The following is a 22,504-nucleotide window of genomic DNA, read 5'->3' as shown; positions in this document are numbered from 1 at the left end:
AACCAGGCATGCTCTGTCTGCTCCACGGTCAAATCGCCATAAGGTACTCCCCATTTCACGGGAAACTCGCATTTTTCAGGCACTTCCGGTGGTATGTAATCTGAGGGTGGTATGTTGGCTACTTGCTCATGTAATTTCGCAACTCCACCCTTCCCTGATTTGGCTCTGTCTTGAATGTACCATTTCCATTTAATTATGCTGGCTTCTTGAGCATGTCCTATTCTGTGTGTTTTAGGAGAGCTCAGTACCCATTGCATAATCGGTATTTCTGGCCTCATCAATACATCATGGCCCACTGTCATTTGCTCGGTATCAACAAGGGCCCAATAACATGCCAGCAACTGCTTCTCAAACGGAGTGTATGAGTTACCAGCATCGGGTAACTTACGACTCCAGAACCCCAATGGCACACGTTTCCTGTCCTGTTTCTGCCACACACTCCAGTTAGCATAATTGTCTTGTACAGACACATTCAATTCCACTTCACCTTCCTTCAATGGCCATAGATCAAGCACCTGCTGCACGGTGTCTTTTGCTAAATCAAATGCTTTCTGCTGCTCTTCCCCCCACTGAAACTCATATTTCTTTCATGTCACTTTGTAGAGGGGGGGCCAGTATCTGCCCTAAATGGGGAATGTGCTGTCTCCAAAACCCAAACAGCCCTATAAACTGCTGAGCTTGCTTTTTGTTCATTGGAGTGATAAACCCAAGTATTTTCTGTCGGGCCTTCGGCACCATTTCTCGATGCCCATTATGCCACTGAATCCCTAGGAATATCACTGTTTCAGCTGGGCTTTGAATTTTATTCGGGTTAATCTCCCACCCTTCCTTCTTCAATCCTTCCATAATTACTTCTAACTGGTTTTGTACACTGCGTTCATCCTTGCCCTGAATCAAAATATCATCAATGTAGTGAGAGATTTGTATGTCAGGTTTACACGGTATCTTGCCTTAGTGCTCTGCCACCAGCCGGTGACAGATAGTCGGGCTATGTATGTACCCCATAAGTAACCTTATAAAGGTGTACTGACGCCCGCTCCAAGAAAATGCAAACTGCTCTTGGCACTCTTCAGCAATTGGCACAGAGAAAAATGCATTGGCTAATTCTACCACTGCATACCAGGTCCCCTCAAACTTTTGGACATTCTCAATCAAGAAAATGACATCTGCGACCGCGGGCACTAAGGGAGGAGTGTGTTTATTCAACTCATGGTAATCCACCGTCATCCTCCAAGACCCATCCCCCTTTTTAATAGGCCAGAGAGGATTATTCCATGCGGTGGGTGTAGGGTGTAACACACCCGCCTCCACATACCCTTTGATGGTGTCTGAAATGTCCTTGTGTCCCCCAGGAATGCGGTATTGCTTCATTGCTACCCGCTTGGTTGCCACAGGCACTTGCACTGGGGGCATCTTCAATTTGCCTACGGTAATGGGTGTGCAGATCAATGCACTCACCCCAAACTGGTAAGTTTTACCTCCCAGTCCCAAAGTCAATCCTTCCAGAATGTCAAAGCCAATTATGTACTCCGGTATCGGGACAATCAACACTTGGTATTTCTGCTTATTCAAATTGCCTATTTTCATCTCCACTTCCGTTTGTACTGCGGGGGTCTCCTTTCCCCCGAGACCTGTAATAGTAAATTGTCTGCCTTTGAATCGTGCTGGATTGCCATGAATCAGAGAGGCCTTCGCCCCGGTGTCTATCAATGCTCGCACCCCTTGCGTATTTCCTGGCCCCCAAAAAATCTTAATATTAACATGGGGCCGCCTATCAACTTTTATGCGAGCAGACGCTGCCGGAGCTTGGCCGTAACCCTAGTCAAATTTCGAATGAGTGTGACTTGACTCTGCCTCTAGCATCGCACTCACCACCTTCCTCAAATCAGCGTATGTTGGCTGGTACGGGGAAGGTGTCCCCATAGACCCTTCTTCCTCAGGAGGAGCGAAAGGTGAGGTGTCTCCCTGTGGCTTGGTTACTACCTGTTTCTTAACCTGTTTATAGCGCCCTTTGGCTGCAAGCCCTCTCTTTTTGTATAATTCATACATTACCCTAGTTTCATTGCCATCAATTTCTTCTCGTGGCACACCATCTTTTAACAAAGCCAAAAACATGTCCTTTCTGGACACTCAGGAGTCTCTACTATCTTGCTTCCTGCCTTCAGTTCTTCTCTCACTATGCCCCTCTCTCTCCCGTGGCTTGTCATCACTCTTGTCCCACTCCCCTAAATCTGCCAGTTGCCGAATGGCATCCACTACTTCATCAGTGGGTTTGCCCGTCATACCTACGAGCAAAGTCATAATGACACTTTTGTATGCGGGTGGTGCAGTTCTGATCACCATGTTTCTAGTTGTAACTGAGAGCGGCACGGCCCCCATGTGTCCTGGAGCATCTACGTGAATTGCCTCTTTCATAGCATGCTCTCTGACCTTTTGAATTGCCTCTTTCAAAGTATACCACTTTGTTTCCTCGCTAGGCCAATCTGTGGTAATGGGGTATTTACGATTACATGCTTGGGCTGCTAGGTGCAACAAAGACACCTGTGAATCGTGACCATTCTCATCAGGGGGCGGCCCTGCCCTTAAGACCTCCTGTACATTGGTGTCAGTTGACAAGGGTAGAAAACACGGTGAGTCCGTGGAATCTACCAACAACCCCGCAGCGCCCCATCTAGCAACCTCACCATCCATGTCAATAAAGGTTCCCCTAATTTTTGCCTCAAGAGGGTAATAATTTCCCCAACCTACTGCTGGGTGTAATCCTCCAGCATGGTTAAATCCACAACCCCGTCTGCAGGATTCTGCGGGTGGGGCCCGGCTCGCCGTCTTCTAACTGGCTTAGCAACCACTGTCTTCTGCTTAATTTCCGTTTTGGGGTGTGACTCATTTGCTGAACTACACTCTGGACTGGTTGAGTCAAAAATGTCACCATCCCAATTATCCGGATCCCAGTCCACACCGGCGGTAGCAATTACAGCTGCCACCTTTCTTTGGTTGACCCCTCCCCGTCTTTTCCTATACTTATACCGGGCTACTCTGACTGCTGCCCTCTCGGCCACGGCCTGGTATGTGTCAGCCTTATCTTTAAAAAGTTTAATTTGAATCTGCTGCATTAACGCAGTCTGCCTTTCTGCAGCCAGCTCTCTTTCCAATCGCAAAATCTAATTTTTCATTTCCAAATTCCTGATGTATTTTCCTATAGGCATGCAGGAGGACCCAACCCCGCCTACCCAGCGCAGTGCATTCCCTTCCCCTTTCCACTGAAACTTGTTGTAAGCACAACATTACATCAGACGGATCAGCATCTCCCAGTCCCTGATCCCATGTTTCACTTAGCCCCGCGCCGCATGCCCACACCTGGGCCAATTTATCATATGGGCTCTTAGCCCAGCCTGGAATGATAACATCAGAACATTCACCGCCAGCGGGAATGCTCTTTTTCCTGAACAAACTATTCATCATTGCAGTACTGTACAAAACCTCTTTATATCTATATATTTTTTCCTTTCCACACTGCAGTCACTCGTGCAGGCACGCACACACCAACAAGAAAAAAAACAGATTAACACAGTTCAACACTCACTGCCAAATTACTTTTGCTTGCAATGTAAACAAAGCCTATCTGCGTTCAAACAGATTCTTTAATATTTGGAACAATTCATCACAAATACCCTGCTCACAGCGCCAAAATGTATTGCTCGCCCAGAGTGCACGGACAGTCATTAATCACCAATGCAATTGCAGAGCCAATACTTTAAACGCAGGTAGACAACGCAATGACTTACAACCACACGCTCTCTTAGAAAATAATGAGCACTTATACGGCTATTTATTCAAAGCTTGGAAGCAACAAGTGATAACACAGAAATAAATCACAGAAAAGACAGAGAATTCAAAAGAAAATAAATCACTATGGGCGTAACTGAATCCCTCATCTCGCCAGAAGCAGCTGGAAGACTCCGATAACAGCCAGGCCGAGAGCAAAACAGCCCACAGGTATGCCGGACGGAAGCACCCCCCCCCCCCCTCCGACTGAGGTCTTTGTACTTGTCCGGTCTGACCGTTGAGGAGTTCTGCATATATGCACTCCTCAAAAAGGGGTGGTAATTTCTTGAAGCTTCTGGCACATGCACTTGCGCAACCTCAAGGAGCAAAGCGCTTCCCTCCTCTAAGAACAAGCGCCATGGAAAATAGTCCCATAACTCATAACAAGACATAACAAAGCCAGCTTTCCCAGCAGAATGTCCTTGACTGCATACCAAGTTTGGAAAGCATGTTTTCTTCAGCAAAGTAAATCCAGCTCTCAGAAAAATGAGTACAGCTTTTCACTGCGGTATGAAGTAAATATCCATTATGGCTCTGAGTGCCCCCAGAATACACTGCGCACCAGCGCCATGTTTTAGCTCAAGCATAACACAAGAGTTCCGTGATACGAGTATTTGAAGTGGAAACACCACATCTTATTAAATGTGTGTACCTGATGTAATTTTATATATTTGTGTCTCATGCTTAATTAGCGCGAAAGAAGTTCCTTGTCACGTGATACCTCGCGTGTCAGGTGATCACATATTTGCAGTATTACAGTGATGCATTTAGTATTATATACAGTATTATGGTGTCATATTAAAAAATATATATAGACACAGTATTCTATTACAGATATGAAGAGCCACTTCAATTCGTGGCTAGTGATGATTGTACAAACCTCCGTTCCTAAGTAACAGGGCACAGTTAAACTATGCAAAGCTTGTGCGAAAAACGCGTACCTACAGGAGTGCGATGCTGCGTTAATTTATTTTTGCGATTCCATGTTTGAGATGTTTATGGAATGACACTGAATAGTCCTATAGACTGAGCCTAAAGAGACCACTTGTGTTTGCATACTATGATGATCCTGCAAGGACTCAAAACGCCCACAAGGGACGGACGTACTAAATAGGTACAGTGGTGGAACCACTTATAAAAGGGTGTTCCACTCCACAGAAACATCGAGGCCCTGCTTAACTGTTTTCAGGGTGTAGATCCAACGTTGCTCACAATGCGCCAACAGATTCTCTCTATTTCTCCCTCCTAGTGAGCTACTAGGGGTTTCTTTTCTACCTTATTTTTTAAACAAGATCTGTACTCACAGATACGTTGTTTTATTGGTCTTTGAATTTTCCCGCTATATAGCAAGTTACATGGACATTTAATTCCATACACGACCCAGCCTGTTGTGCAATTAGAGAAATACCGCAATGGCCAGATTTTTCCATTTAGCTCGATGGACACAATATTTTTTGTCAGGGAACAAACCAAACATCGTCCACATTTAAAGTGCCCTGCCATTGAGGGCAAACCCAATAGTGTGTTCTGTTGGTCAGTCTTTTGTTGTACTGGATACGTGTGTAATAGCATGTCCCTGTAATCTTTTTGTCTTTTGAAGGCAAAACGGGGGATCGCTGGATTAAAGTCTGTGGTTTTATCATATGCCAGTGTTTTTTGATGATACGTCTCAGTCCGTTGCTGATGGGACTATATGTACTAACACAGGTAATCTTGTCTTCCTTTCTGGTCTTATCGGGATTTAGGCACCTATCCCTGTTTGCATGTTGTGCTCGTTTGTAGGCACAATTAATTGTTTTGCTCGGATACCCTCTGGCTTTTAGCCTCAATTTTAGATCTTTTCCTTCTTGGACATAATCGCTCATAGATGAGCAGTTGCGTCTAATTCGGAGGAATTGTCCCACTGGAAGGTTTTCACAAAGGCTTAATGGATGGAAACTGGTATATTTAAGCAACGTGTTTTTGTCATTGGGCTTGTGATAGTCGTGGTTAATGTCCCTGTTATAGTTTTTCTGATGAAAAGGTCGAAAAAAGAGACTTGGGCCAGATCAAAAGTCATGATGAACTGGATAGAGGCATTTTGATTGTTGAGCCAGGTTAGAAAGGTTTCCACGGTTGAAACGTCACCCTTCCACAGCAGTAGAACATCGTCAATATATCGAAACCATTTTATGATATTGTTAAGTGGATTAGTTTCATGATATATTGACGATGTCTCAAACAAATCCATAAAGAGGTTTGCTAGGTCAGGGGCGAAAGTGGCTTCCATGCTCGTTCCATGTGTTTGGCGATGGAAAGAGCTATTGTACAGAAAGACATTTTCTGTAAGAGCTTGTCTAATGCATTCCCAAATGGAGTTGGTGGGTACTTTGTTAATTGTTGAGATGCGTTTATTCAAAAAGGATTCATTCTGCCTGCGGAATACTGGTGTATAGTGCAGTCACCTCAAGGGTTACCAAGAGATCATCTTGTGCCATGTCTTGATCCTTTAAGAGATTGATCATACTGGTTGTATCCTTCACGAAAGATTTCATCGATCTAACAAATGGTCTCAGAAACAAATCAGAGTAGATGGAAAGAGGTTCAAGAATCGAATTCAGAGCAGAGACTATGGGTCTCCCTGGTGGTGTAGTGGTGTTTTTATGAATTTTGGGGAGAAGGTAGAAAGCTGAAATGGTGTGATTTTTATTAATCATGAAACTATATTCATCCTGTTCAGTCCACCCTTCGCCCAAAGCATGGTCGATCAAACTTTTGATTACCTCACGGATCCGGGGTGTTGGATCTCTATCCAGTTTGCAGTAAAACACCGGGTTGTTAAGTTGTACATTAACCTCGGTTTCGTATAGGGTTTTGTCCCACAGGACCATCCCATCTCCCTTGTCCGCTGGTTTTAAGTGAAAAGAGGAATTGTTTTTTAGCAGTTGTAGAGCCATTCTGTCGTCTTTTGACATATCGTCTTTATGATGATTTTTAGTCTTGAGCAGTATTTGTATGTCTTCAACTACTCTATTTTCAAAGGCCATTATGGCTGGTGATACAATCGAGTTGATGGGGACAAAAGTGGATGGTGGTTTTAGGACTGTGACACACTGTCCGTAGTTAGATGGAGAAGAACCATTGAAAAAGAATTTCATACATATATTAAATGGCAAGAAAATTGTAATTCAATTTGAGTTTCGAAGTGTCTGGCTGGAGTAGTAGGAACGAAACTCAACCCATTTTTCAAAATATTTTCTGTAATTGTAAGGAGATGCAAGGATAGATTGAAGACCTGGATCACCAAGTTGGCGGGGTCCCCGCCAATTGCGGGTTTGCATTCTCGGTGGTCCCTGTTGCCAATTGCGGGACCGTCTCCCCCCCTTCGACGGAAGAACTGTGGTTGGCCATTGGTGTTAGTGATTGTGGCTGGATTCCCACTGTCTGAGTCACTACTAGTGCTCGAGTTCGAGGTGTTTGAAAAACTCACAAATTTTGTTTTTTGTCACCCTGTATAATTGCCTCTATTCTGAACCATTTTATTGATATCATTGTATTAGGATTCAACAAGATATGGGTACGTGCTTTCCTTGTAACTGGCTGCATATTTTTTGTATTTCCAGATTTTTTTTATCCAGCGTTCATTTTAAAAACTTTTGTATTTCTACTTCTATTTTTTCAAGTTTATCCTTAATATTTTGTATAAGGTTGTCTCCTTTGATTTTATTTTCCAAAGCAGCTATTTCTTCATTTTGTTTAGCCGCTGTGTGCTAAGCAAGGACACAATACAATCCGTAGTGATGCTTTGTGAGCTTCGGGCTAGTGAAGGAGGCAGAAAAGGGGTGGTGAGTGTGGCTGCTCGATGAGTGAGATACTGAAGGACACAATGTGATGGTCCGACCACAGGCATGGGGTGTTAGAGCAGATGAAAGATGAATACATGGCACCCATGGTCTGCAATCCATTATGAAATGTGACCTTTCACATGGGTGGGTGCACTGATAGTGTTTAAAACCTAATGCACTGAGGGAGTTAGCTACCGAGGTGTAAATTGGGTCAGCCGGGTCGTTGAGACCAATGTTTAAGTCCCCTAGGAGGATGGTTTTGGAAGTCTGCTTAATGTTGGAACCTAAGGTATGTAAGAGGTCCTATTCGAAGGTTTGGGTCAGGCCTGGGGGCGAGAGATGACATGGAGTGATATGGTATCTGTGTGCAAGAAGTTCAGTTTGAATGAGAGTAAGTCAAAATTGCCCTCCAAAGTGGTTCTGAGTTGTCATCTGGGTAGGGAGTTCTTTGCTATCATGCCGGCTTCCCTGGAAAGGTGCTTTAAATGTGAAGTGCGGCCAATCTGCAACCTGCTCTTTCGTCTCAGAGTGCAGGTAGCTTCGAGGTAGGAGTGTCTTAGAAATGGCGCTTCGGCTCTGTATCTTGTAAATGTAGCTCAGCAGGGCACAGAGGCTGCAAACCTGGTAGGAGCTAGTGCTCTACATCATGTGGCGAGAGCCCAGCGGGGCTTACCATTGGGCCGGCCTAACATGGGGGGCCATGCGGCATCTGTAGCTGCTGTTTGTCGTGGTATTCAGCTGCCCTATTTGCAGGGGCCTGGAACGTTGTGGACCGTAAATGTCAGTCATAATCGACCCAACCTGTTGAACCATAATGCCCCAAAAACAACAAAATAACGGGGACACCAGGTATGTCAAACTCCAGTCGTACCTGGTCAGCACCAATATATATATGGGTAAAACAAAGAGGCCAGTGTTCATATCCTTCTGTAATATGAGATACAAGGTAACAAGACTAACTGTTGATAACACATACTCGCTTATCTAATCAAAAAAGCCAAACACCAATTTGTTAGAACATGAAAAAATGTAATTCATATCCTGTAGGTAATTTATACAAAATGTATGATTTGTCCCCTGCTGAACAATAATGCTCAATACCAACACCGGCTAGTCTCAAATGTCTCAGAAGAGAAATGGATTGCTCACTTTGCTACTATATATAAAAAAGAACCAAGGGATGTGGATGAACCAAACCAGTTACAAATTGGAAACTCGAATGGGGAATTGATGATATCATTGAAACAATACAGCGCCTGAAAGGGTCACGGTCCCCTGGACCTGACGGCCTGTCTAATGCAGCCTTAAAACAGGATCCTGTAGCTTGGGCACACATGATGGTGCAAATGCTGAGGCTAATTAACAAATTACACCAGATCCCGGAATCATGGAACAAAGCAAACCTGATCCCTATCTTCAAACAAGGTTCACGCGACGAACCAGCTAATTATCGGCCTATAGCCCTATTGGACCCTTTGGGCAAACTATTTGCGTCATTCCTCCTGAAGAAATTAAAGGTCTGGGCCAAAGAATCCCACCGCCTGGCAATAAGGCAGACAGGCTTCACAGCAAATGTAGGCACCAACATGAATCTTCTGACATTAAATCTCATTAAGCACGAAGCTATAACATCAAAGACTGTGGTCCATGCAATCTTTGTCGATCTCACAATGGCATTTGATTCCATAAATAGGCAGAAACTGTGGTCCAAATCGACAGCGTGGAAGTGTCCGGCAGATATAATGGAACCGATCAAGCTGCTGTATACAAACACATCAGTAGCAGTCAGACTGTCAAAAAATGGGGTAAAATCTGCGGCAATTAATACATAGAATGGCATGAAACAGGGCTGCCCATTGGCAGCCACATTGTACAGTTTATTCACAGGGGACCTTGAGGACAACATCAGCGATCCGGCTCTCAACCCCCCCGAAAATGAATTTGTTCCCAACACCGATCCTAATTTACCTAGATGACATTATATTAGTGGACAAAACAAGTTCCGGTATGAAAGTCAGCCTTCGAAGATTGGAAGATTATATGTCCTCCAATGGATTAAAAGTCAATCCAAGAAAAACGAAATACATGTCTTTGACAAAGCAGCAGCCAAGGAAGAAAAAGCACTCTAAATTCTTAATTGATGACAATATAGTGGAGGAAGTTTCCACATTTAAATACTTAGGAGTCCTAATTAACCAGTCTAAGAACGAGAACGAATGGGCAGTTGATATTGAAGGAAAAACGCAGTCGTTGGCCTGTCAAGGGTGTCTGCTTCTAAGAAAATTTGGCAAATTTTCTATGAATCCAGTAATCACCAACTATCGTCAAAAGGTGATCCCTATTATCAGCTACGGGAGTGAAACCATGCTAGGTGCAGACAACATAAATTTGCAAAATTTGGAAACCATATTTTGGAGAAAAATTCTGCGACTGCCAAAGAACTTTCCGATACCCGGAATAAGGCATGAAATCTCTACCCAATCCCTGGACTCCATAGTTCATTGGAAACAATTCAACCTGTTGCGGAAAGTGCTGACTGATGAAGCAAAACCAGCCATCCAATTACTACGAAGCTCAAAGTATTATCTGAATAACACGAAACTGAAGTTATGGATCAAACAAATGAAGTCTAAACTAACAAAGGAAGATATTGCTCTATATATTGCTCTAGACATGCTACTATATCGTCCACAACATGCCAAAATAAAGATGCAAAGGAATGATTGGATGAAAACTTGTCAAGACAAATCAAGATACGCCATGAACATCCATTGCGATGCGTATTTAAGAGCTATCAACGAACCACAAGCTTACTTATGCCTATTTCCAGATCCAAAAGTCCTAGATTTATTCTTAAGGATCAGACTGAATCTAATCCCGACCCGCAAAAGATTAATTGAAACCAGACAACTTGCATCTAAAGATGGCTACTGCCGGTTTTGTATGAATCCAGAGATGCCAGAAACATTGTATCATCTAATTATGAGATGCACAGCATTAGCTGAGAAGGGAGCTCTGTTCGGATCCTTGTTTTGAATTTCAACGCATCAATTAGAGCCTGCTGCAAGATGGGCCCAATTGATGAGTGGGCTTGATAAAAAATTATCTTTACACTCACGCAATTCATTAGTAACATACTGGACTAGGAAACGAATTAATCAAATGTGGCTAAAAGTCTATCTATACAGCAAAATCGTGATGATGATCTAGAGCTGATTCTCTTTCACCTTTTCACTATTTTCGGTTTTTCATTTATTTTATTTTTTTCTTTCTTTTCTTTTTTTAGGTAGGAAGTACTTCAAAGGATAATGAACTGTTTATATAACAAATTTCATGACATGTAAGGTAATGAATGGATACATGAAAAGTTTCATTTATGTAAACTATATCATTTAAAATAAAAAAAAATGTTTTAAAAATCCATTAATGAAATCTTAAAAGTTCATAATGCAAATGTAGTATGCCAAACACAGTAATAATTGTCCAACACACATCTGTTGTGAACAATAAATGTTTAGTACAAAAAATGTCACAAAAGTACAAACAGGAGAAGAAAAAAGAAAACTGCATACACCTAAAAAAACTTTTATACACTCATCATTCACATAGCATATCCATCCCAAACAATCACCTGAATCAAATTAAACAAAATAAATGGCAATTGAAAAATAAATCAAACATGGAGTTCACATTTAAATTCAACTATTAACAAAACTAAACATAATCCTCCAGAAAATCACAACCGAGTTAAATACAATAGTTAACCCAACATGTTTCTTTCCATATTTACCACAATCTTCAATTGAGTAGAAATTCATCAAGGGTTGCGCGACATAAAAGTTGGAGCATTTGCTGTACAACATTGTCATGTACCTTGGATCTCACCTACATAAGTGAAAGAAGCATACTGTTACTGAACTATAATTATTAAAAGGTTCAGGCTGCTCAACATGACCCTATTAATGAGTCATGAGCACTTGGTCAGAGGACCAAATCAAAATATTCACACTCACCCTCTAGACAATACATTAGTCTTGGGTGGAATAGAAGGAATATACATTTCTTCCTGATACAGGAATGATGTCATCCAAGCCAAAGTGTGTCCAACATAAGGGATTAGTAAATGGTTTACAACAGGACAATTTCAATACAAAAAGGATATAGACATAGTTCATAACATTCAAGCCTATATTAAGCAGATCACAACAAAACGACCATTGATTTTCCCACATCTTAAGTCTTGAAAAATATAGACCAAGTGCAAATCTGAGAAATCACTCGTTATATTCAATTTATTAAAAGGAAACACACAATAATTCATCGAAAAATACTTGTTTTGAAATAAAACTTAAAACACAGACCCTAACATGTGACTATGTACTATACATAAAAAATCAAACAAACCCAAATATACATAAATCATAGACACAGATGACAACACATGACAACATAATACACTCTAAACGTGTCTTAAAAACCGATTCCCAACATTTCTGTTCTTGATGCCACTCAATGGGCGAACATTCTTTAGGGGAAGATTCTAAAAGTGTAGATTTCTTCAGCACTGTGTAGTTGGGGTCATTTCACATCTCAATTGGAGTGATGCTAAAAAACTTCAAGCTTCCTTCAATGAAACAAGCAATGGATCAGTCATTAATAGTCCAACAGGTGTTGCTTTCTTCAGCAAAACATGGAAATGTACACTTTGGCACACCACCTGTCAATGTAGCTACTGGCGTTCTCGATCACCACGATTGTGCAAGTTCCTGTCTCATTTCCCGAGATGCGGCTCTATGACCTACGCTAAACACAAATGAAGGACCACAACAGGACAAGACAGGAGACCAAACAACATAAGACACCACAAAAGAAAAGAACAACAAAATGGAAATAAAGAGAGACAAAATGTATAAGCAAAGAGTCATTCAAAGTCACCTCTTATGAATTCATCATCAATCCCCTCAAAAATATAGTGCAGAGCACTCAGTAAAAGTAAGTCCAAGGATCGAATACCCACACAAAAAATCGTCATTTGAACCAAATGGATCACAGTGGTTAGTTCACAATGACTAAAGAACCGGAATCACAGACGTGGGCCCTCATTACGACCCTGGCGGAATCCGAAAAACGATGGCGGAAATGTAATACCGCCATCGAATACCGCTCGTTGCGATTATGACCCGTCACCGTAAAGTACGATGCCATTAGCGACACCGTAGTGAACGCCAACGCTAACTGCACCAAGTACGCGCACGCGCGCCTTGCAAAACCGTAATTTCCGCCATGGCGCAACGGTACGCGAATTCTGACCCTAGCAGACATTTACTTAACGCCATCAAGCATGGCGGAAAGTACCATTCCGCCATGGTGAGAATTACGGCATCGCGAACCAACCGTAAATGGCCCTACTGAGTGCCTGTACTCCACTCCCTGCCCACATTGCACAACTCCTCGTAGGCGCAATGTAGTCACACTATGCAACCAGTGAAATGTACAAGTCACCCATGCATGCCAACGAACAAATGCATGCAGGGGCTCCAAGTGCCTTGTGAGTGGCCATCCATATTTGGCATGTCACCATTGCCGTACTGATGCAGCACAGGCATGTGAAGGTTCAAGTACACCAAAATGAACTGAAATATTCCATGAGACAAAACAACAATAGTCCCCCATCGCTTGCCACCAGTGTAAATCAACATTCAAAGCAGTATCCTGAGGGAGACTGCACCAGCCCTGTACTCTTGCCAGTAGACAAACCAACCATCAGCATAAGCATGTACCACACAAGTTGGCAGAGTGACTGAGCAGCCAGGCTCATCTCAAAAGGGGCCAATGGGAGCTGTAGGGCACAGATGGCACGAATACAGAAGCAATTCCAATGGACCTGACCTCAGTCTCCCTCCAAGAAACGCACGCAAACACAGGCACCTGTGACCAGCCATTTTCTGATAATCCCATCATTCCACCAATCCACCTGGCTGACCGGCATCTGTTGCACAAAAGCTAATCCCCCGCCCCTGAGCATGACATCATAAAAACAGTCATAATGGCAGCCCCTATCCCTGACCTTACTGGGCTTCGTAGGCAAACGCGGCCAGTACAGTACCACACAACTCTACTCAGAAGCCGGAACCCAATGCAGATCATCTCACAATACATCGCGCCACAAATCGGAATATGCTACATTACTAGCAAAGAATAACGCTACACGGTTAATATCTGAATATAAATTTAATGCACATCAAAATCACCAAGCCCATACAGCTATTTGCTCATAAACTCCCAAATAATTTTCATTACTGTGGGCTGCATCCGCAATAAATGACCAGCTTCTTCTTGTGTGACGCCCTGTTCCTTCATGGTACACAGGGGCTACATTTACGTTCAAAAAGGCAACATGGAAGCGCCTAGAACCGCAGGGCCGTCCCATGAAGTAGGCACTAGTCCAGCTGAAAGGTTGATATGTTGCTCCTAGCCACTAGTACTGCGTAAGGGCATGTGGCCCATTGGCGATCGTCCCATAAGATCGTAATGGTGCTCCACTGATTAACTCGAAGCTGCAGGTGTCGACTGTAAAAGCCATCTGCAGGAGTGGCGTACAGATGGCAGCGGCAAAAGGGGAGGAGATACCTGTCACCCAAATGAAAAAAAAAATAATAGTATGGGCATCCGAACTTCATATGTATTACTCACTTCATTCAACACACTAAATCTACAACCATATGCATGCTAGCCCACTCAAAAGGATTAATTTCACCCAAAAATCACTTGCGAATCATAACGATATAAATCGAGGTGAATACACTATTACAAACGAGTGTTTGTGTGCATGCGTCTGTTAAAACAGAATCCATTAGATGGGATTAGTAACGTGCATAGACACAAGTGTTTGAAGGCGCGTCGAGACAGGGAGGGTTCAACAAGGGCAGATAGACGATGGTCCCACTATGGCAGCTTTGCATCACATAGCGCAGGGGAAGGGGATAGATTCCAAAAAGCCATGTACATGGCAAACTCTCAATTAAATCATCTGTCCATGCATCCATTCATCATTCCCTCATCCCGGTATAAAAACGCCTGAATATTTACTCACATAACATTTGAAATTTCCATTGAGTCTGTGCGTAATGCAGTCTGCAAAATCCACTGTGCCCCTGCCCGGATTTCTAGTGTAGTGAAGTAACATGTATTTGGGAACGTCCTGCCCACAGGTCCAGTCAGACCTGTGGGCGTCTCCTCGCCGCTAGTTGAAAACCAAAAGCGCTGTCCTTCGAATTCCTCATTTGCAACATCACGTCGAAAAGGCATCTGTGAACGCTTGAATTCACAAATACATCTATGTAGTGCGGCTGTGTGTGAAAATGGTAACTGGCTTCAATCACTAATGGGACTCCCCGCCCGTCGGTGAACGTCGGTACAGTGCTGCATGAGGGTCCACCGTTGATCGAGTACTACATTCCACTGACCCTTCACAAGTTTGTTCGCGACTGCAAATATAGTATGTGAAACAATGGGACCATAGCAGAATTAACATATAAACCAATATTTCACTGCCATCGGGATTAAATACATGATTGTAATTGCAAGATGCCATGCGTCAAATTGCAGCGTTGTGTGCGGGACGTGCTCGCCCAAAAGTTATTGCACCTGGCACAGGTGGAATGAATCACCACAGGTGGAGGCTATACAGCCTGAAAACACATAAATTGCACACCCAACCCCCTCCCACAACCACACCCACTCCAAAATGCTACCGACAGGACTAGCGATGTTGGGCCTGGGGGACCTGATAGCACTGCAAGTACTCCAACTTCAAGAAGAAGACGAACACCAACTACTACAACAACCGGCCGCACAGAGGAGACGCAGGAGGAGGAGGAGGAGGGCAAGGCAGGGGCAGCAAGGCCCACCAGCACAGCCACTACCACCACGCAGGCAGCCCGCAATCCCACGCCTCCGAGCTAATCCGTTCAACCTCACTGCTGAGCAGATCCACACCCTCTACCGTTTGGACCGGGACACCATAACCGCCATTGTCAACATGATACACGCTGACCTTGTCAGCATGATAGATAGCCCAACCGCCATCCCACCCCTACTGAAGGTGGTGTCTGTACTCCACTTCCTGGCCACAGGCACCTACCAGTACACAGTCGGACAGTTGCATGGCATTTCACAGCCACTATTGTCAAGGACACTATTCCAAGTGCTTGATGCCCTCCTGAAGCACACAGACGACTACATCTCTTTACCACGCTCGGAGCAGGAGATTACAAACACAAAAGTGGGATTCCATGCACTTGGCGGCATACCGGGTTGCATTGGTGCCATCGACTGCACCCATGTGGAATTGGTTGTCCCACATGCCATGGAGGTCCAGTACCGCAACCGGAAACAATATCATTCTATCAATGTACAAATGGTGTGTGACTCCAACAGGATCTTTACACATTGTTGTGCCCGATTTCCAGGATCAACCCATGATTCTATGGTCTTGAGGAACTCTACAATACCACGCTACATGGAGCGACACGCAGGGCACCGATCCTGGCTACTCGGTGAGTCTCATTTAATGCATGAGAATGTGGGGAAGTTGATGCGTCAATGACCTGGCAGGAAGGGGGGGGGGATGCGTACGTAGCAATGTCATTCCACAAACATCCTTTATTGTCCACATACAGGTGATGCCGGGTATCCACTGAAGAGATGGCTCCTTACACCAATCCGGAACCCACAGAACCAGCATGAGGGTCATGGCATGTGTCATGCTACACAACATGTGCGTACGTAGAAATGTGGCCATGCCCCCTGACGCAGAACTGCAAGCACCTGAAGATGGTCATGATGAGGGTGGGGATGTGGCAGCACCCCAAGGAGTCCGCGAGGCACAGGAGGCCCGTGAAATTCGTCAGAATCTCATAGATGCATGCTTCTAGCACTCACGCCTGGTGGCTGTTACATGGACACGGGACTTGTGGCACTGTGTGTGTCTGGAACATGCACAATGTGGACTGTACGCCAAGAAAGGCCTCGTACACAAAGATCAATGTCCACACATCTCATTGGATGAATATGAAGAAATGTATAGCAAATGTGAAATGATATTACACACCCAATCGACCCGCCACCCAAAAAAGCCCAACACACCCCCTCCACCCTCCTACCTCCCCCCCGAACACCAGTGCCCAAAGATGCTCATTGTCAGTGGGCAGACGCTATTGCAAGCCCCCTCTCCGGGTATCAGGGGCACCCCTGCCTGTGGAGCGCAGGTTCCTCCCAGATCTACGTTGGGGGCTGCCCTGGACGGAACTTGCAACGGATGATGTCTCTGCCTGCTCATGTCCATGCATGTCCCTAAGGGTTTGTGAGAGCTCAGTGAGCACACGGCGCACAGCGGCAAGTTCACCACATACGTCTTTGGACGTCGCATGCAGTTCCCCCCTCAGGCTCTCGGTGCTTCTCGCCATTTGTCCCTCAGGCTCTCGGTGCTTCCCTCCATTTGTCCCCTCAGGCTCTCGGTGCTTCCCTCCATTTGTGCCCTTAGTGTCTCGGTACTTCGCTCCATTTCTGCCCTAAGTGTCTCAGTAGATGTTTCAATGGCTGCCTTAGAACCCCCACATTCAGCAGCATGCTCCTTGAGGAGCGTGGCCAGTTGCTGCTGTTGCACAATCATCTGCTCGAGGGACTGTTGCCTCTGCTGGGCCATGCCCATTTGCGGTGGTGTCACAGAGGGGCTGATCACCTCATGTTGCCTTGCCACAGGCCTTGTGGGGGTTGGCCAGTCGTCTTGTGGGTGCCCCTGCGTGGTTTCCTCATGGTGTACGGGATGAAACAAACAGGGGGATTGAGACAGGTCATGGATGGGTCCTACATCGACAGCACCGTTTTCTGTGTCGGAGCATGCTGGCATGAAAGCAGTGTCACCTATGGTGCTGCTGCCACCAGAAGCAGTGCCTTCTGTGGCATCCATTGGGGGGACCTGTGGTGCTGCTGCTGTTGTGGACATGCTGGCTGCTGGGGTGCCTGTTGAAGTCCCCTCCAGTGTGCTGCCACTTGATTTGTGCTGCTGCCGTGTCTTGATCCGTGCAGCTGAGGTGGAGGGTCTTTGGCCGTTGGTCTTGGCCCTCTTTGCAGGTGTGCTGGTAGGGGTGTCCTGAAGCTCGTCGTTTGAATCTGACCCTGTGGTGGAGTAAAGGAGGGCGAGCGTTATTTATGGGTCTGTGGAAATTGGAATGGCAATGTATCACATGCATTGGGGTGGTACCTGAGGGTGATTTGGGTCAGGGCCTTGGAGGTGGTCTCATTTTTGTGTGGATTGAGGATGCAGTTATTTTGCAGCCTGCAGTTAGGGTGTGCATGCTGCACATGTAGAGGGTGTTTTTAGGATTTTTACTTATTTATGTATTTAATCTGACTTTTAAAGGGCGCTATCATGGCAATGTATGTGGACGTTCTCCTGGACATGTGTTTCTATTGCACTATGGGGACACATGGTACTTCACATGATTGGACATTGTGGATTTAGCATTGTTTTATTTGGGCCACCTACCTGATTCTTCGGATGTCTGCACTCCTTTCTCCATCCCTCCGACTCCCTCTATGCTCTCCATTCCAATGGTGGAGGCACAGATTTCTTCCCAGGGGGTCAACTTGATGGGTGATTCCGATCCTCCCCCGGTAGCTGTGGCAATGTTTCGGTTGGCAGAAAGTATGCTCCGGACGCGTATCCGCAAGTCGTCCCATCGCTTTCTGCATTGCTGTGGGTTGCGGGGTGCGGTCCCCACCGCACTTACCCGCTGTGCCACCAGGGCCCATATGGCCTTCTTGTTCGCAAGTGCCGTCCTGGTCATTTGCGTCGAGAAGACGACGGCAGCATTCTCCTGGAGGGTCTCTGTGAGCACGGTGAGTTCCTCATGGGAGAAGTGGACCTGCCGCTTGCGATCGCACGCTTTTTTAGCAACTTTTCCCATATTTATTTTTTTAACTGGGGTGGCTAACAAGTTGGGATGTGTCTCAGGGTCGGATTTTTAATGGTTGTGTTGGGATTCTGATTTTATAGATGTACGGCGTGCTGTTTCCCGTTCCGGCCCCATGTTTTTACTTCCGTTTCCGTATATTTACGGTGACCGTAATTTGCGCTGACCGCTCATTACGGTGACCGCTAAGATGGGTGGCGGAATTGCACCTAGGGCGGCGTACGACGGCGGTAAGGGGCGTTTTGGGGTCATTTCCGCCATCGCGGACTTTGCACTTCCGCCATGGCGTAATGCTCGTGCCCGATGGGTCAGAATTAGCCGCACTTTACTCCATCGTGCAATGGCGGAAACGCTATTTACGCTATGGCGGTCATGTCAGCTACTTTCCGCCAGGGTCGTAATGAGGGCCATGGACTGATAGTACATCGCTGCTCACTAGTCCTTATCTTGACCATTTGTAAACTGAAACATCAATATACACAGCAACAGTCGGTCAGTACCTCCTATAGTTATTCCAAGGTAATTACTGGTTGCCTAATACCAATCCGCCATTAATGTTACAATCCTAATGCTTACTTACAAATCGGAAATCTCTGTAGTCCTCAATGCTGTGGAAACTGTCAGTGTTTCTCCTACGTGTACTAAATGCATTTGTGGTCCCATCAGTACTGCAAGACAAAATAAAACAGGCAGTTGATTGTAGTGCAGATATTAAACTCATTGCGTATGCAACACACGAGAATGTGTCTTGTTGAGGGGCATAAAGTTAATACATTCACTATATAAACCGGAGAGGCTGCAAGTACAGTTTGTAACTAACTGTAAAGTTGAGTCCAGTACCGATAACGCTGATGGCAGTCCGTCGGCTACTATCTGATAATGTCTGGAGCCGTCGGCTATTATCTGATAACGTCGGGAGCTAATGGCATGACTCAATATGGGTAAGAACGCAGCTGCTATTCCGATCGGCAGATCACAGAACACGTACTCTGTTGTAGAAATTCGGCTAACCTTCCGCAATCCCATGTCGAATATAGCCACACCGTAAATCTTATTGAATGGGCACCATCCTCAGTCATGCATCCGTACCGGTCGCTATGATTAGGGGGCGGGCTATGGAACTGGTTTAAATATAGTCCCTCCTTCAATTGGCCAGACTTCCGCGGTCGTCTCATATCGGTGGCGGCCATATTGGAGTGCCTGTTCTCAGCCAAAACCAATGGCAAAAATCATGATACTGGCGCATCCGTCACTCGTAGCTAGCTGTTGTGAACAATTCCGGTCCTGCATACTACTTATCCGTTAGTTATCTGTATCCAACATGCTATAGAGGTTACTACAATGGGGGTGGTTATAACTTTGTCAACTCAAACAACCTGCCAATAGATTGATCCGGATCGGTGATGGATGTCATAAATTTTGCCACAGTAAGGCTGAAGAAAGAGATTATTAAACCGGTTTAATACTGGCTTGTCATGTACATGAAGCCATCACCAGCCTCTATAGAAACCAGTCCATTTGTTCATTCAAACCGGTAATGTGGCTTTTGATAAGAAATATCAATCTCATTTCTTCCTTCAATAAGGTTTTCTTGTCTGTATTCATATTATTAGACGTACAAACTTTTTTCAAGAAAGCCAATGTCAATTCCTCACTTCCATGGTTATTAGATACAAAGTGTCCGACCATCGGAGCTGTCATTACTTTGTTTCTGATACAGCTCTTGTGTTCACTGATCGAATTTTTATTTTTCGTTCAGTTTTGCCAATATATAGTTTTGGGCATGGGCACCAGATCGCGTAAATCACACCACGCGTGTTACAGTTCGTAAACAATTTCTGCTGCCAAGGTCTCGCAGAGCCAATGTCCACCCTAGTACTACTTTGATTTAGTTGGCAGCATTTGCACAATCTACAAGGGGCGTGTCCGCCTGGTTTTTTCAAGCCCCATTGTTCGGTAATGGTTTGTTGTGGATTACATATTAATATCATTGATAGTCACCAATTCCTTCAAATTTCTTCCTCGTTTGAAGGCACATCTTGGGACCGGAATGGGATTGTTCCCTTTAGCAAGATATGCCAATTCCTCTTTATAATCCTGATCACTTTATTCGAAAGGTGATTATAGGAACTCACAAAGACCAGTCCATCTAGATCTTAAGGAGGCCATTTTTGCTTGTATTCCAACAACGCACCCAAGTGATTGTTAGTAGCCCTCTTCAAAGATTGTTCGACAGTTTTCTTGGGATACCCTGTATGGATCAAATTTCTACTCAATGTTTCTGCTTCTTCCAGGAACACATTTCTGTTGGCACTGTTCTGTTTCAACCTAAGAAATGATCTCTTAGGGTTTTCAGATGAAAACTATTGTATCTCAGTAGAGAATTTCAATCTGTCACTTTGTGAAAAGGTTTTATTTCCAGAGAATTAGTGTCGGTTTTGGCCACAATGGTCAAATCTAGAAAATCTATATTTTGCCTACTGTAACGAATAGTAAATTTGAGAAAGGTATTAATCCCATTCAGCCAATCAAAAAGGCCAAAAGTTCTTCTTCATCTCCGTGCCAAATCATTAGCACATCATCGATGTATCTCTTCCAAAGGGTTTGGTGATGTCCGAATAAATTGCTTGCACTGAAAAGGCTCTTCTGTCCTACACAGTCAAAATAAAGGTTGGCTAATGTGGAGCCACTGCTGACCCCATTGCAGTGGCATGAATTTGTTGAAAAAAGTTGTTAAACTTGAAGTAGTTTTCTGTCAGCGAAGTATAAATGAGTTTGGTGTAATGCCTGGCTCTCTTTTTACAAAGAGCAGTTCTTCAATCATATCTAACATAGCTGTCGGGAGAATTTTGGTATACAGTGATAAGTGTAACCAGTATATCCTCTTTGTCATTAAACAGGATATTTTCAGTAAGGTTAATTACACTAAGAGTCTTGTATATATGATGTAATTTCTCTCACATATCCTTTCAAAATGGAATCGGCAAACTTTGCCCATTGTTCCAGTAAAGAGTTGGTGCCAGAAACAATAGGTCTTCCAGGAGGATGGACCAGAGTCTTATGTACCTTGGGTAGAATGTAAAATTGAGGTATACTTGGATCAATTGTGACCAAGTACTCTGCTTCTTTTTTAGTTATCCATCTTCTTTCCTTAGCTTTTTCTACTTTGTTAGCTATCATAGACTTAAGGCGGATAGTCGGGTCGCTTCCCAGAGGTAGATAAATTGTGGTATCGCCAATTGTCTATCACATTCTGTGATATAGTCTTGGCGGTCTAATAAATCAATAGCACTGCCTTTGTCTGCGCTTCTGATGACTATTGCTTTGTTATTCTTAAGTGTGGTAATAGCATGTCTTTGTAACCTGGAACAATTCTGAAAAGCTCTGCCATTTTCAGCCTTCTCCAAGAAATCTAATTCTTTTTCGGAGAGGACGCGTCCGAAAACGATAGATGCTGGGCTGTGGCTGGCTGTGGGAGGACAAACATTTGAAGCATTATGGAGCCCGCTATTACTTTGCTCCATTTTGTACGGATTCTCCTTAAAATATTGTTTAAGGTGCATCTTGCGAAAAAGATTCTGGATTTCCAGACAGGAGTTGAAGCTATCATATGGGGAGGTGGGGACACACCTAAATCCTCTAGGACAGCCTGCTCCTCTTCAGTTGGTGGGCCTCATTACGACCCAGGCGGTAAGTTACCGCCTGGGCCGTGACTTTACCACCATGGCGTAAACTACGTTTACGCCATGGTGGTTGGCGGACTTACCGCCCCATTCCGAGTTTGGCGGGGCGGTAAGTCCCCAATCCCCATTTACCCTTCCCCATTCCCATTTTTGCCCCATAGGGCATAATGGGAGTGGGGAAGGCGTTAATTACGCC

At 44.6% G+C, this 22,504-nt stretch overlaps 1 protein-coding gene across 2 annotated transcripts in view; it reads left to right on the top strand.

The window, feature by feature from the left end:
* SUSD1 (sushi domain containing 1) overlaps positions 1-22,504 on the top strand; it is a 1,292,988-nt gene that overhangs the window by 164,811 nt on the left and 1,105,673 nt on the right. The window lies entirely within an intron of this gene.

Source organism: Ambystoma mexicanum, chromosome 6q, assembly GCF_040938575.1.
Source record: "Ambystoma mexicanum isolate Mex_15411 chromosome 6q, UKY_AmexF1_1, whole genome shotgun sequence".
Lineage (NCBI taxonomy): Eukaryota > Metazoa > Chordata > Amphibia > Caudata > Ambystomatidae > Ambystoma > Ambystoma mexicanum.
This window is presented reverse-complemented; position numbering and strand designations above follow the sequence as displayed.